We start from the raw sequence: 15,263 nt of genomic DNA on the forward strand, positions 1-15,263 counted from the left end.
TGGACACTGGAGGTAGACTGAGCAGAGTTCTCCAAAGAACACCACCGGACTGTGCTACACCTTTCCCGGACCCTGTTACCTATCCCTTCATTTGTGAGTTACCCCACAAAATAAACCTCCCTTTTAACTACTTTGAGTTGCCTTAATAATTTCACCAATAACACACATCACACATACACACACAATAAATAATTTTAAATACAGCAGTCACTAAAATAACTGTCTACCTATTTATCTACACATGGAAACAAATACAGACATTATTCGTTTTAAGTACTTTGATAACTATATGAATGATGACTAGTAATTAAAGGGGGGAAACATTCACATTTCAATCAGCATTCCCACAGTTCCCTTTATGTTTTCATAAATACAAGAAGTCAGAGATGGCCTCCACACTGTGGCAATGCCAAAATGAGGTTCCTCTAAGAGGCTGAGCAGAAATCAACGACTCCCGGATAACAGTTCATGGCTGCTGCAGCACGCACGGCAGACATCATTAATCGAAAAGTTGACTAACAGAACCTGAATGCAAAGGCTGCAGAGTCCCAGAAGAGCAAAGGTCTGCTGCCCCAGGGACCACCACCTGTGAACCTCTTGACCTTTCTGCCTGTGGATTAGTGTGGATTAGTGTGGATATCCGCATCGGATCTGCTCCAAAATTGAAATCGGGTGTTCAGTGAGCTGGCTGTAGTACAGTTTGCAGCAGAGGTTGGGCTAGATTCCGTGAGGTGCAAAGAGAAACAGGAGAGACGTGCTTTTAGATAGATGAACAACATCAGGACATTCCTCTAGGCATCACACAGACACTGACAATTATCTGAAGGCCTGAAGAAATATGTAACCTGAAATAATTATTTGGCCTGTTATATTTTACATTTTAATTAACACAAAAGAGATAGTGAAGTAAACAAGATTCCCTGATCTATTAAAGAATGTGTTGTCTATATGGTTCCTGTTATTTCCAATGCCAGGTTCACACTGAAATTGTCTTAAGTTCTTTTTTTTTTTTATTTAAGGATTAGCAGTCCATCACTAGAAGTCAACCTGATATTAACTTTGGAATGTGTAAAACATGGATACAGGAAAAACAAAAGCAAAAACACCTACTATTTCACTAATATGTGTTCATCTGTCAAAAATTCTAGCCTTACTGAACAGACCATCTTTTCAGCATGTAATTAAAACTTTCCGCCAGGCGGTGGTGGCACACGCCTTTAATCCCAGCACTCGGGAGGCAGAGCCAGGTGGATCTTTTTGAGTTTGAGGCCAGCCTGGGCTACCAAGTGAATTCTAGGAAAAGTGCAAAGCTACACAGAGAAACCCTGTCTTGAAAAACCAAAAAATAAAAATAAAAATAAATAAATAAAATAATAAAAAATAAAAAAACTTTCCACCCTCACTACAGTGTCTACTTTAGCTTTACTAGGTGAGCTCGTATAGGATGAACACAAAAAGCAAATTCTAAGCTCAGTTGTGTCAGCAGGGTGGTTAGCAGATAAAGCCATTTGGCATGCAAGCCTGTCGGCCTCGGTTCAATGCCAGCAACCCAGGGTAAAGGTTGAAGGAAAGAACAAACTCCACAAAACTGCCCTCCTCTGGGCCTCCACATACATATTATGGTACATCATCCACCGACACATATGTGCACAATAATAATTTGTTTTTAAAGAAGATCCTCTGAAGGCCAATGGCCTTATATAACTTGTCTAGTACTTAATATCTTCCAAATAAAGAAGGAAGGAAAGAAGGAAGGAAGGAAGGAAGGAAGGAAGGAAGGAAGGAAGAACAAAGGGAGGGAGAGAAGGAGGGAAGGAGGGACATACACATTATAGGGACAGGAAGCTATAAAACTGAGTAAGGTGGTTAAAGGGAATCAGAAATGAAGTATTTTACCAAGTGATTAAAATTATATATAGACAGAATTTTCCACTCTTCTTAAAGTCACAACTCAGTGATATACATCTCAACTATATTTTTTAAGCCCATTATTTCTAAATCATTCTGCCCTCTACCAAGAACACATGTTCCTTCCTCCAATCTACCCATTCATACATGTACAAAGCAAAACTGGTCTTTAAAATACTCAATCATACAGCAAATTGAATTTCAGGTGTAATATTTACTTAAAAGATCCAAATGAAATGAAGTACAGAGTTGGAGAAAAGAGTTCACAAAAGCCATTGTTCCTAAAATCACCTCCACTCTATTCTCGAGCCATCTCAACAACCCACACTTTGAACATAGTTCAGGGCATCCCTCCAGAGAGTGAATGTTTTGGAGGTTGAGACTATCACCCTGCTCTTTACATCCCAGGAGTCTACCACAAGACTAACACATAGCAGGTACTCAATATATGTGTGAATTGTATAACTGAACAAGTAAAAATGTGAAGGAAAGAAAGTTTAGGCAACCCAGCAGGAAGTAGACTTCAACACGCAAAGTAGTGTGCAAACTTTATATATTAGAAATCAGATTGGGCAAATTCCTCAAGTGTTTGGTTTCAGGTAGGATTGACTCCTCCTCAGAAAATGGGGGGGGGGTGGTTGCCTTGGGAATAAGTATTTTGTAAGACTACAAATCCACTTAATAGTTAGAGAGAGGGGAGGTGGAGGATAAGGGAATAAAAAGGGAGGAAGGAGAAGATAGAGAAGAGAGGGTAAAATATGACCACCTAAAGCAATGGGAGGTCTACACGTTATACCTAAAATACACACTCGTAAATAGCCAAAAGAAAGACATCTTTTCTTCCTTTTCTTTTGTAGATATTTATTTAAAGCCTTAGGCTGAGCCAAAGCTGAGTATGAACAGTACCCAGAGAGTAATGACTCTGGGGTTGAGAGTTAATAAAATTCTGGAATGAAAAAATTAACAATGGCAGTCAAAAGCAAAAACCAAGCCAAGATCTAATTATATTATACTTTCATAACTGTAAAAAACATTATGAAATATTTAATAATCTACCAAACTCCACATTTTTCATCTACCCAGGGATTCCATATACTTGCGTACAATTATCTCTTCAGTTAAACACACAGCACTTGACAAGTACTTGGATTCCCAGTCACATCATCATTGCTGATAACACTGGGCTACTTCAGATGCTGGAAGCTTGTGTTAATGTCTGTGATTAGAGGGATTTAGGTTATTGGGGTTCCAGTCTCTTTGTTTTAATCAGTATTTCGGCACTATTTGCTTATCCCTTTATGTGAGCCTCCTGGTAGATGATTTATTTGATTTTCTATATTCTTATCTTGCCAGCACTTTTGAAAACCAAATGAAGGAATAAAGGCAGAAAGCTCCTCAGGCAGAGAACAACATGTCATGTTGTCAACCAAAACCTTAACTATCCATTATGATTGCTAAAAGACCTTAAGACCTGCATTAAGCTCTATTATCTGCCAACAAAGTATCTGTGTTTCAGATGCCAAGTAGAGTAATCATAGTGTTACCTGATAACATGGTAACCAAGATGAAAATATGTCCTTATTTTCAGTCAAGATAATTCCAGACATAACTGGTTTCAGAAGAAACCACCTTACTATACATTTTATATACATATAATAGAGAACATACATGGAGTCTTACAGTGAGAGAAATGTGGATCGGCACCTACCACACCCACCTATCACTAACTGAACAATCACACCTTCTTGGAGGTATCCTTTGTTATTCTTCGGCTTTCTTCCTCTCTGCGTTCATCTGAAAGTGCTGGTTTTCCCTTCTTAAAAATCGCTTACGTAAATATGTACATGCATTATTATTTCAATTTATTCAATTATTATTATTTATATTGTTTGTGATGTAAAAACAGTGTCAAATGCAGTCTCCTAAAAGGTCTATTGTAGCTAGAGTTTTCCTGCCTGGCCCACAGTCAGGGCTAATCTCTTTCACCTGCCAGTCCCACAGCCTCTCAGACCCGACCAAGTAAACACAGAGACTTATGTTACTTTCAAACTGTATGGCCGTGGCAGGCTTCTTGCTAACTGTTCCTATAGCTTAAATTAATCCATTTCCATTAATCTATACCTTGCCACATGGCTCGTGGCTTACCAGCATCTTCACATGCTGTTCCTCATCGTGGTGGCTGGCAGTATCTCTTTGACTCAGCCTTCCACTTCCCAGCTTTATTCTCCTCCTTGCCCCGCCTATACTTCCTGCCTAGCCAAAGGCCAATCAGTGTTTTACTGATTAATCAGCAACACATTTGCCATACATCCCACAGCAGTCTATCTCGGTTCGCACATCTAAGGATTTTATTTCCCTTTATTCTTCTAATTATATATTTTCATACCACATATTTTCGTGGGAAGTTACATTGTATAACTTCACAAGATAATGCTAAATTCGTCTCTAAAGCTGCTGTCCTAGTTTATGCCCCCCCCCAAAAAAAAAATCAAAGAATAAATGAACGTATATGCTCAGTGAACTCATTACTTTTCCCATCACCCTGACAGATGCCGGAGAGAGCAGCTAAGAGAGAAGAGTTTTATTTTGGTGTAGGGTTCAGTCCGTCAGAGCAAGGAAGGCTTGACGAAGTGCATTGTGGTAGGAGCCTCTGGTCTCCGTGCTTCTTATCCGGGCCGAAGCTGAGAGCAGCACAAAAGGTCGGGCTGGGTTCTAATGCTCAGAGGCCCCTTTCTCAGCGGCCCACCCCATCAGTCATGCCTCCTGTAGGAATCAAAGGTTCCGACACGTGAACCCGTGGGAGACGTTACACATTTAAATCACTGTACATGACAAACGTCCAAGACTGGCAGAAAGAGCTTTGATTAGGGATTGTGTTTCTTTGTTGGTTTGTTTGCCTTCTGGAGAATCTGAAGTGGTGTTCATTTATTGCCTTAATTTTCATTTCCCAGATTATGCCTGACGATCAGAGATTTTTTTTGTCAAATGATGTTTGTTTTTTAACCTTATGACTTTCATTGATATCCAATAATTACTATAAAAGTGAATGCATTTTCAAAGAAGTAACCAGTTTCTATTCCTTTTGTGCCTTTATTTCCAATACCACAGTACTAAACTATGTCAAGCGTTATCGCTAGACAACCATGTGAGTTTTGAGTTGACATGATTACCAGTTTCTGGTCTGACTTACTATATTATTAAGGAACTACCAGCCTCTTTTCAACAATGTTACAATGTATATGCATGCACGGGTCTACATGACTAGCAAATCTTTTCTCAGTAGTGTTTTGTATATTGTTTTAAATAGAATTATTCTAATACTATCAAGCTTGATTTGCTTTCCAAGTTCAAATTCACCCAATTTCTTTTCGTTCCTTCTTTCTCCTCCTTCTTCTCCTCCTCCCCCTATTTCCTTTTTCCTTCTTCTTTTTGATAAAATCTTGCTAGCCAGGAATTTGTGATCTTAGCCCTTCACTTCTCCAGTTCAGGACGCTGGGATTACAGGACTGTACTTGTGTGCCTACCTTCATACTTACATCAAATACAGTTTTCAGTTCTATGCTGTGACTTCGTAGTGGGGAAAAAAAAAAAAAAAAAAAAAAAACCTCTTAATTCTGTTCCCATTTACTAACTCTGTTAAAACAAACACATGAAACCCCACAGCAACAAAAGGTCATAATCAATGTAATTGATGTAAAAGTTCTATCTAAAGAAGCCACCCGACAAAAGGCCAGCATTGGGCCTATAAATATCATTTTTTCCCAGATAAAATCAGAAAAATAAAATGGGATTTTAGGTTGCCCTGAAGGCTCTATGTCCATCAAATGTCTAGCCTAGCTGTATTGCCAGTCTCTATAACATTGAGAGAGTCATGTGCATTAAGCATGAGGATAGTACAGGTGGACATACTGTCACTACAGGCCTACAGCAGCTTCTTTGGCTATCTGACTAAATATCCATCACATTTTACTTATCTTGGATGTTAAGGACAGCAACTGTGTTCTCTACACGGAGTTTATGATTGTTATATCGCTTAGTTGTGACTGTGGACAGTGCTTCTAGCTCTGAAGCTTTACCAGTTAAACTCATGCATTATACATTACTGATTTAAACACAAAATGTTAGCACAGAAAAGTGTGCACTTTTCTACACTGGAAGTTGGCTTATCGGTAAGTTGGGCTGTCTAAGACTTATTAGACTGTGGAACCAGATATTATACTTATTATAAAATGAGGAACCAATGAAATACATATATCATCTCAGCAACAGCTTTGTATTTGAAACATGGCCTCTTGTCTACACCTTTAAACTAAGATGCCTGTACCATGACTGCTTCCAACACAGCCATCTAATTCCAATCTGGAGATGGAATTACTGCCAAGGCACAGATTACTAAAAGCACTTGTGTAGGGCTAATACTACTGTCCTTATCTTCTTTGCCTTTCTGTCCATTAAAAACAGCCAGGCACATCTTTCCTTATAAATATGCTCTGTTTCCTGGGAATAGGGCACCAAACACCCTCACACTGCTCATTCTTCTACTTCCTTGCTTGCCTCTCATTTCCTGGGAGCTTGGCTGGCATTTGCTCTTTTGCTGATATCTGAGTTAACGTTGCTTAAAGTTTTCTTCAAGGCCCCTTTCTCTTGTTCTTCAGTTTCTCCCCAGATGAACTCATCCAATCTCCAAGATGGAATGGGCTCTCCTAATGGTACATTCTCAAAACGTTTTCTTGAACTTTGACATCTCACCTGAGCCCCCTGGCACACTCAACTTACAAGTCAGTGTCCCGGTTTAGATAGATAATAGGTGCCTCAAAATGAATATGCCCTAAGTAGACCAAGGCATAGCCTTCCTTCCCCCATCCACTGTTCCCCTCCCACTGGTGATTTCATCCCCGCCCACCATATCATAACAGTGGAAGTAGCCTCTCCCTCACCCATTTCCAACCTCTGATCCCATCCTGTGCTCCACACGTTATACATACACTGAATCCATTCACTTTTGCCACCTCACTCATGGTGAAGCATAGCCTTCACTACTACCATGGCCTCCTATCTAAGCCCCCTGCTTTTAACTTTCCACCAAACAATTCCAGCCGCACACAAAGACACACTTTTCTGTTTTACATATGAACTCCATCACCACTTTACTGAAATTCTGGGGGGTTAAAAAAATCAGCCTCCTATTACTAAAATGAAATCCCAACTCCTTACCCTGGCCCAAAGGTAGATTGTTAGCAATAGAACCCTGTTCTGTCTCTGCCGTTTGCTCACTGGCCTCTTCTCTCTCGTTTGCCTCCTCTGTATAAAGGCCAAGCTCAGAGCCTCAAGATCTCTGCCCTGTTAATTCTCCATAATTTGAGTCAAATGTTTTATGGCTACCATGCATAGCTTGGCACCCCATTCATTTCTGCCACTATGAACTTCTCATCAATGATCAGCCATGGCTCTCTATGTGTGTGTGTGAATTCTCTGACTCCTAAGAGAATCTAACTTTCAGGTGAGAAACTTTTCTGTCTTATTTACCGCTGTGTTCCAAGACACTGGATCTCAAACAGTGTCTGGCTTGGACTAAGCTCTCAAATATTTATTAAAGAAATAAATTTTTAAAAAACCTTCCTTCCAAATACCTAATAGCCATCACAAAACAAGGTCCGGGAGGCTTTTCATTTTCATGTCAAGTTTAATAATCGCAGAGAAATTGCTTGATTTGTGCATTGCCCTTTCATTTTAAGAAATAGTCATTTAAAATTTCTATAGTTTCACTGTATTTCAGCTGTAATCTGTAAGTCAAAAATGGAATAGTGTGCATGAAGTCAAAAGGTTTCCTTTTATTTTTACTTCCAAGAAAATCAAAGAGCAAAGCTCTCTCTGTACCAAGTTAGTTGTAATTTACACTCATTAAATTATCTGCCTTTTCAGACAATGGAATAATAATAGTCTGGGTAATTTGAGGGAAATGCCTGCTTTAGACAAGTCCCTGCTATTATTTTCAAAGTCTGTCATTGGAAATTACTGGTGATTTCTGTATCTTCAAAGCCAGGCTTTGGGGACACTAAAAAGCTGAAACAACATCACAGAAGTTAGGAGGAGAAATATCCAAGTATCCTTGTGTGTCATCAACTTAATATAGATAAAACAGGCATTTAAAGAGAACAGCATCCATTTATTTGGCTGCTCGTGGTGATATTTGAATGAGGGTACAGAAGAGGCATCTGGCTTTGCAGCCATCAATCTGGTTTAAAGGAAAGCAATCTCCAAAATAAAAGTTGGGTTGCTTGAACTAAAAATATAAATGTTCCTAGAGGTACAAAATGACCTCCAAACACATTTGGCTAAGGGACAGAGTAGAATGAAATACACATATATTATATCTTAGATATAAGTTCAAGTTGTCTGTAACTCTTACAAGTTGGTTCTTGAGCACGTTTCTATTGTCAAATATTCACGGAACATTTATTTTGCCAGACACGTACTGGTGCTGGAGCTATGGGGATCAAGTAAGTCGTGGTCTCTGATTTTAACTCGTTTAGATCTAGTTTTCTCATGGATAAAATGTTAATAATAATGAAAATAGTAACAGGCGGTGTTTAGATTTTGCTGTGATGTGGGTGATAACCCACAAAGGCTTGGGGGTCTCCAGCTAACGGCACTACAGCGTGAGCAGCAGCTCTGGAACCTTCCCGAGATGGCACCTCCCGAGAGAAGCAGATCACTGATGGTGCACCAGTGGGCAGTGTTCGACCCTGGGTCTCTCTCTCTGCTTCCACCATGATGCAAGTGGCTCAGCTACAAATTCCCCACCAGAATGGACTAAACCCTTATGCCCTCACACTGTGGGCATAAGAAAGCCTTCCTTCCTGAAATTACTTTTCCCAGGATTTTGTCACAACAACAAGAAATCTGACTCTGCAGGGGACGAACCATGATGATAAACTAGACATGGCCTTTAAGAGAAAAGAAAATTTAACAATAAATAGCCTACTTTTATAATCATCGGTAGTCAGGAATTATGTGACCCTACCACCACCAGCAGCAGCAGCAGCAACTCAAAGTTTACAGATGAAATTAAAACTTAAACTGGTTTAATTCTACAAACAAGAATCACACTTTTCTTTTTGCTTAGGCATGAAATAAATGATACTAAGAGGATTGTGACTAAAAGCTGCTTCTGTCTGGTCTGTGAAGGGAAGAGTCTAGATAAGGAAAAATAGATTCTATGTCAAAGACAGGCAAAGAAGAGCTGAAGAAATTCACAAAGGTGTACCTAAGAGGTACAGAGAAAACATAAAACAATGTAAGGAAAAGGGGCCAAGACAAACAGGACTCCAGCTGCTAGGCTTTCAACTTGGGGAAGGAAATAGAAGACTCTTTTTTATTATTTATTTTTATTAATTAAATTTGTTCATTTATTTTATATCCTGACCACAGTTTACCCTCCCTTCCTCCTCTCCTCCTATTCCCTCCCCTCAGCTCCCCTCTGCCCACCCATCCACTCCTCCTCTGTAGAAGACTCTTTCTAAAGGGATACTAGACACCGAGCAACCTAGAACAGACTGCTCAACAACTAGATTCCCCAAGTAAACCTAGAGGTAACATCCAAACCAAAAGATGAAGAAATCACACCACAGAGACAAAATACATAGCAAAACACAAGGTAGCATAGCACTTCCAACAGATCCTACCTCCTCAGTTACTGGGTTCAAAGACACCGAGTGAGGTACTGTGCAGGGTCAAGGTTTCCAAAGCTTACTAGTAAAAATGACCAATGACCTCAAAGAGAACAAAGCACACAAATGAATTCAGCTCACAGCTTAGAGAAGAAAGTCAGAAAGATAAAGGAAAAGTCAGCCGGCTGGATGAGAAAAATCAGCAAATGGATGAAAATGCAATAAATTTCATCAATGAAGTTGAAATTTAAAACAACAACAACAAGAAGAACAACAAATATAATAATGGAATGTGAAAATTTCAACAACCCAGATGAAAAATAGTGGTTAAGTATCACTAATAGGCTCAACCAAGTAGACGACTCAATATCAGGGGTAGTTATAAAGGTTGAAGGAATACTACACTCAGTGCTGGGAAGGTGGCTTGGTAGGTAATGTATCTGCCACACAAGCATAAGGACCTGAATTCAGATCCCCACACCCCTGAAGAACTGGGTAGAAAAGTAGACAATGGCAATACTAGTGATGGAGAAGACTGGGGACAGGCAGATCCCTGGAGATCACCAGTGAGTGAGTCAGGCTAATCAATGAGCTTCGGATTCAATGAAAGACCCTGTCCACAAAAATTAGGTGGTGAGTGATGGAGGAAGACATTGACTGACCTATGGCCTACACACAAGCATAGAACCACATAAACACCAGAAAGAGAGAAAGAGAGGGAGAGAGGGAGGGAGGGAGGGAGGGAGGGAGGGAGGGAGACAGAAAGAGGGAGAGAGAAGTGATAGAAAGACAGACAGAGACAGAGAGACAGATGACAGAGACAGAGACAGATAACACTCAAACATCAATAAGGAAAATTTAAAAATGAGCATGACTACATTGCATAAATGGATGAATTCATGAAGATGTGTTACCTACCAAAAACTAAGAAGACATAAGGAATTTAAACCATTCCTTAGCAAGCAATAAGTATAAAGCAATAGCTGGGTGGTAGTAGCACATGCCTTTAATCCCCCCACTCAGGAGGCAGAGCCAGGCAGATCTCTGTGAGTTTGAGGCCAGCCTGGTCTACATAGCAAGATCCAGGACAGCCACCAAAACTACACAGAGAAACCCTGTCTCGAAAAAAAAAAAAAGCAATAGTAAAAGTTTCTCTCCAAAGAAAAGGCCAGGACTAGATGAATAGATGAATTCACCACCAAATTATACCCAACATTTCACAAAGTACTCTATCAACACTCCTTGGACTGTTCCACAAGACCATGATGGCTAGGTTTTTGTCAGCTTGACACAAGCTAAAGCTAAAGTCATTTGAGAAGTAAGAACTACAATTGAGGAAAGGCATATAGACAAGTCTGTGGGGGCATTTTCTTGATTAATGATTGATGTGAGATGGCCCAGTCCACTGTGAGTGGTCACCCCTGAGCAGGTGGTCCTGGGTAGTATTAAAAAGCAGGCCGAGCAAGCTGTGGAAAACAAGCCAATAAGAAGTTCCTCCATCTCTTCTGCTTCAGTTCCTGCCTCTAGGTTCCTGCCTCTAGGTTCCTGCCTCTAGGTTCCTGCCTTGAGTTCCTGCCCTGACTTCCCTCAGTAGTGGAGCAAGACCTGAGAGTTATAAGCTGAAATAAACTCTTACCTCCTTAAGTTGCTTTTTATCATGGCAATAGAAAAACTAGGATAATTACTAAATTCTTTCTACAAAGCCAGTGTTGCCCTGATACCAAAACCAGATAACAAAAAGGAAAACTATACACCTATTTCCCTATGAACATGCATATATATTGTATATAAATATATGCATAACAACAATTAAAGAAAAAGAGCCATGAATTTTAGAGCAAGTAAGGTGACTGGGAAGAGCTGGAGATAGGAAAAGGAAGGTAAGAGATGATGTAATGATATTATGACTTCAAAATAGTATTATAAATAAAAATATAAGAAGTAATAAAGTCTTGGTAACAACTCAAAAATCCTCAACATAATTTCTGCTTGATATTCATGAATACATTAAAGAAATAATGTACCATAATTAAATTGCTTTGGTCTCAGCAATGTAAGGTTGGTTAAACACATATAAATCAATAAATGTAATATAACATATAAGTAGGCTAAAAACAGACATCCCTCAATTATTTGAGTTGGTGCAGAAAAGATATTTAATAATTTATCTTACGAGATTATAAAAAAGTTTACTACAACATTGCTGATAGGAGCCCTGATAAAACTCAGGATAGAAGAAAATATCTCAATATAATAAAGATTATAATTATATGCAACAAACCCATAGCCAACATTATATTAAGTGGGGAAAAGTGGTAATATTTCCTCTAAAATCAGAAGTGGAGCAAAGGTGCCCACCCATACCACTCTTTTTCATATAGTTCTCAAAATGATTTTGCTAGAATAATAAGACAAGAGAAGGAATTAAAAAGGGATACTGTCAAGAAGAGAAATCAAAATATTCATATCTGCAGACAACATGACCCTAAAGAGTCCACCAGAAAATGTTTGGATCTGACAAGTGCTTTAAGCAAACTAGCAAGAAACAAAATCAATATACAGAAATTAGAACCAGTAATGAATTTTCCAAGAAATCTCATTCAGAACAGCCAGCAGCAAGAAAGAAAGGGGAGGGGGAAGAGGGGGGAAAGAGAGAAAGGAAGGAAGGAGGGAGGGAGGAGGGAGAGAAGGAAGGAGGGAGGGATGGGGGAACTAAAGGAAAATACAATGCACAACCCTAACCTAGGAAGTAAACAACCTCTGTAAAGAACTCTCAAAGAGAGTCAAAATTGAAATTAAAAAAGACAATGGGTCAGTGGACTGGAACCAGTGACACAAAATAAATACAGCTACAGTTACTAATTTTTGACAAAATTATCAAAAATATCGATTGGAAAATAATTTAGCTTTTTGATAAATAATTCTGGGAAAACAATATTCACAGGTACCAGAAAGAAACTACATCCAAATCATTCATACTACATTACACAAAAACATTCACAACTGATCAGACTTAAATATAAGACCTAAATTTTGAGAATGCTAAAGAAAAATACAAATAAAATATGAACATATGGGCACACTCAAGGACTTTCTGAAAAACATTCTGGTAACACTGGAATTAGTCACAAGAGTTGACAAATGTTATTATATAAAATAAAATGCCTTCTGTAGCGCAAAAGAAACAAATGCTAGAGTGTAAAGATAGCTTACAAAATGAGTAAAATGTATTTCCAGCTATACCTCAGATGGGGCATTCATATCTAGAGTATGTAAAGACCTGAAAAAAAGTAAGCACACACAAAAACTATGTCATCACTAAGTGAGCTAATAAACTGAGAAAAACAGTTCTCAGAGAAAGAAATACAAAAGCTGGTAAATATTTGAGGAAGTATTGATCACCCTTGGCCACCAGGGAAACTCAAAACTATGTTGAGATTCTATCTCACTCCAGTCAGAACTGGTACCATAAAGAAAACACATGGCAACAAACGCTGGGGATGTAGGGACAGAAGACCCTCTGTTCACTGCTTCTGCGTAGCCATCCACAGATGGATAGGCAAAGAACCTGTGGGACACATGCACAAGGGAATTTTACTTAGCCCTAATGAAAACTGAAGTTATAGCATTTGCAAGAAAACAGATACAATTAGAGACAATTGTGATACATCAGACAAGCCTGACTCTGAGACAAATTGTGTGTGTTTATCTCATAATCAGATACTAGATTTAAACGTATGGTATACATGTGTGTAGGTAGCCAAAGTTGAAAGGAGACCATGAGAGGGTCAGATCTTAAAGGGAGGAGATAGAGAAGAAGGAAAGAAAGTATCTTAGAGTTTTTATTGCTGCGATGAAACACCAAGACCTAAAGCAATTTGGGGAGGAAAGGGTTTATTTGACTGATACTTCCATATCACTCTTCATCGTCTAAGGAAGTCAGGACAGGAACTCAAGCAGGACAGGAACTGGGAGGCAGGAGCTGAGGCAGAGGCCATGGAGGAGTACTGCTTACTGGCTTGCTCCCCATGGCTTGCTCAATCTGCTTTCTTATAGAACCCAGGACCACCAGCCCAGGGATAGCAACACCCACTATGGGCTGGGCCCTCCCCCCATCAATCAGTAATTAAGAATATGCTCTGTAGGCTTGCCTATAGCCAGGTCTTCGGAGGTATTTTCTCATCAGAGGTTTCCTCCTCTCAGATATCTACAGTGTGTGTCAAGATGACATAAGTTTAGCCAGCAAGGAAAGAAAGGAAGGAAGGAAGAGGGAGGGAGGGAAGAAGGAAGGGAGGGAAGAAAGGAAGGAAGGAAGGAAGGAAGGAAGGAAGGAAGGAAGGAAGGAAGGAAGAAAGAAAGAAAGAGAAAGAAGAAAAGAAAGAAAAGCAAAGAAAGAGGGGAAGAAAAAGGAATGGATTACATACTGTGTGAAAACAGAAGGGGCACTGTCTGGGAGAAGGTAGGGGATCAGTGAGAAGAGGACAGGTGACATCTAGGAAGGTGACTGCAGAGATGGCAGAATAAAGACAAAATAAGATGACACGTTAACTGAAAACGTCACGAGATTCATTTTGATTATTTTGTATTCTAACTTAAAAACTGAAAATAAATTTAATATAGATAATGCTAAAGAAGTTGTATTTGCGAATTTTCAGCATGTGACAAGGTTTACTAAATGAATCTTTCATTGGCCTCAACTCTTTGGTTCTATGAAAAATACCAAAATACACTGGGTTGATTTTAATTGCCAACCAAGATATTTTTTAACAAATGTCTGCAGCTGGTTGTCATTGAAGTACAGATGTTAAAAAGCTATCAGAAGAGATCTACACTCAATTCCTATTGAAGATTTGAGGAATTTAATTTTTTTTTTTGCACAACTGCCTTTTCATGGCACTAATTTCTGATGTCTAAGAATATATCCAAACAGCCTTATCTGGTTCTGCATCTAATTCAACAGTTTATAATAGAAACATCTTGTGATTATCATAAAAGACCTTTTTTTGTATGCTTGAATAGTAAGAGATAAAATTACTATTAAAAGTCTAAGGCATTGTCCGGGTCCTCTAACAAGTGTGCTGACTAGTTGACATGTTAAGAACCACCACACAGATGGAGCACAATGTCTCAGTTACTAGGAATCCATATTTCCCTAACAAAGCACTGTTAGTAACATCAAGACTTTGATTTCAAGAATTATAAAAACACACAGTAATGATCCAAACTAAAGAAAATCATTAGCTAAACCTCTCAAAAGTAGGGCATTCTTGATGTTTAGTTGGTTGACTTTAAAGATAAAGTCAATAATTTACATAAATGAATATGTAAATGCAAAGTGCTAAGTGAGTTGATAGAATTAACATCACCAAATAATCTCGATGTTATCAGAAAGATCATTGTTATATATATTAAAAACAATGGGGGTCCCCAAGAAAAATGCCCTCATATCAAATTATGCAAAATATTTTATCAGAATAAATGCTTTTATCCTCTTCAGTTATAAAAGCAAGTCAAAATTATTTTCTCATATGCAAAGGAAATTAGCATTTTTACAATTACTAAAAGGCAAATATTCATTTTATGAATCCTTGAACAGAATGCCTGTGACGACACAGCACAGCTCTAAGCATACAGAATGTGCTTCTCAAAGAAAGCCCCAAGGCTCTATTTCAGTACTTACCAGTT

This window comes from Peromyscus eremicus, chromosome 18 (assembly GCF_949786415.1).
Source record: "Peromyscus eremicus chromosome 18, PerEre_H2_v1, whole genome shotgun sequence".
In the NCBI taxonomy this organism is placed as follows: Eukaryota; Metazoa; Chordata; class Mammalia; order Rodentia; family Cricetidae; genus Peromyscus; species Peromyscus eremicus.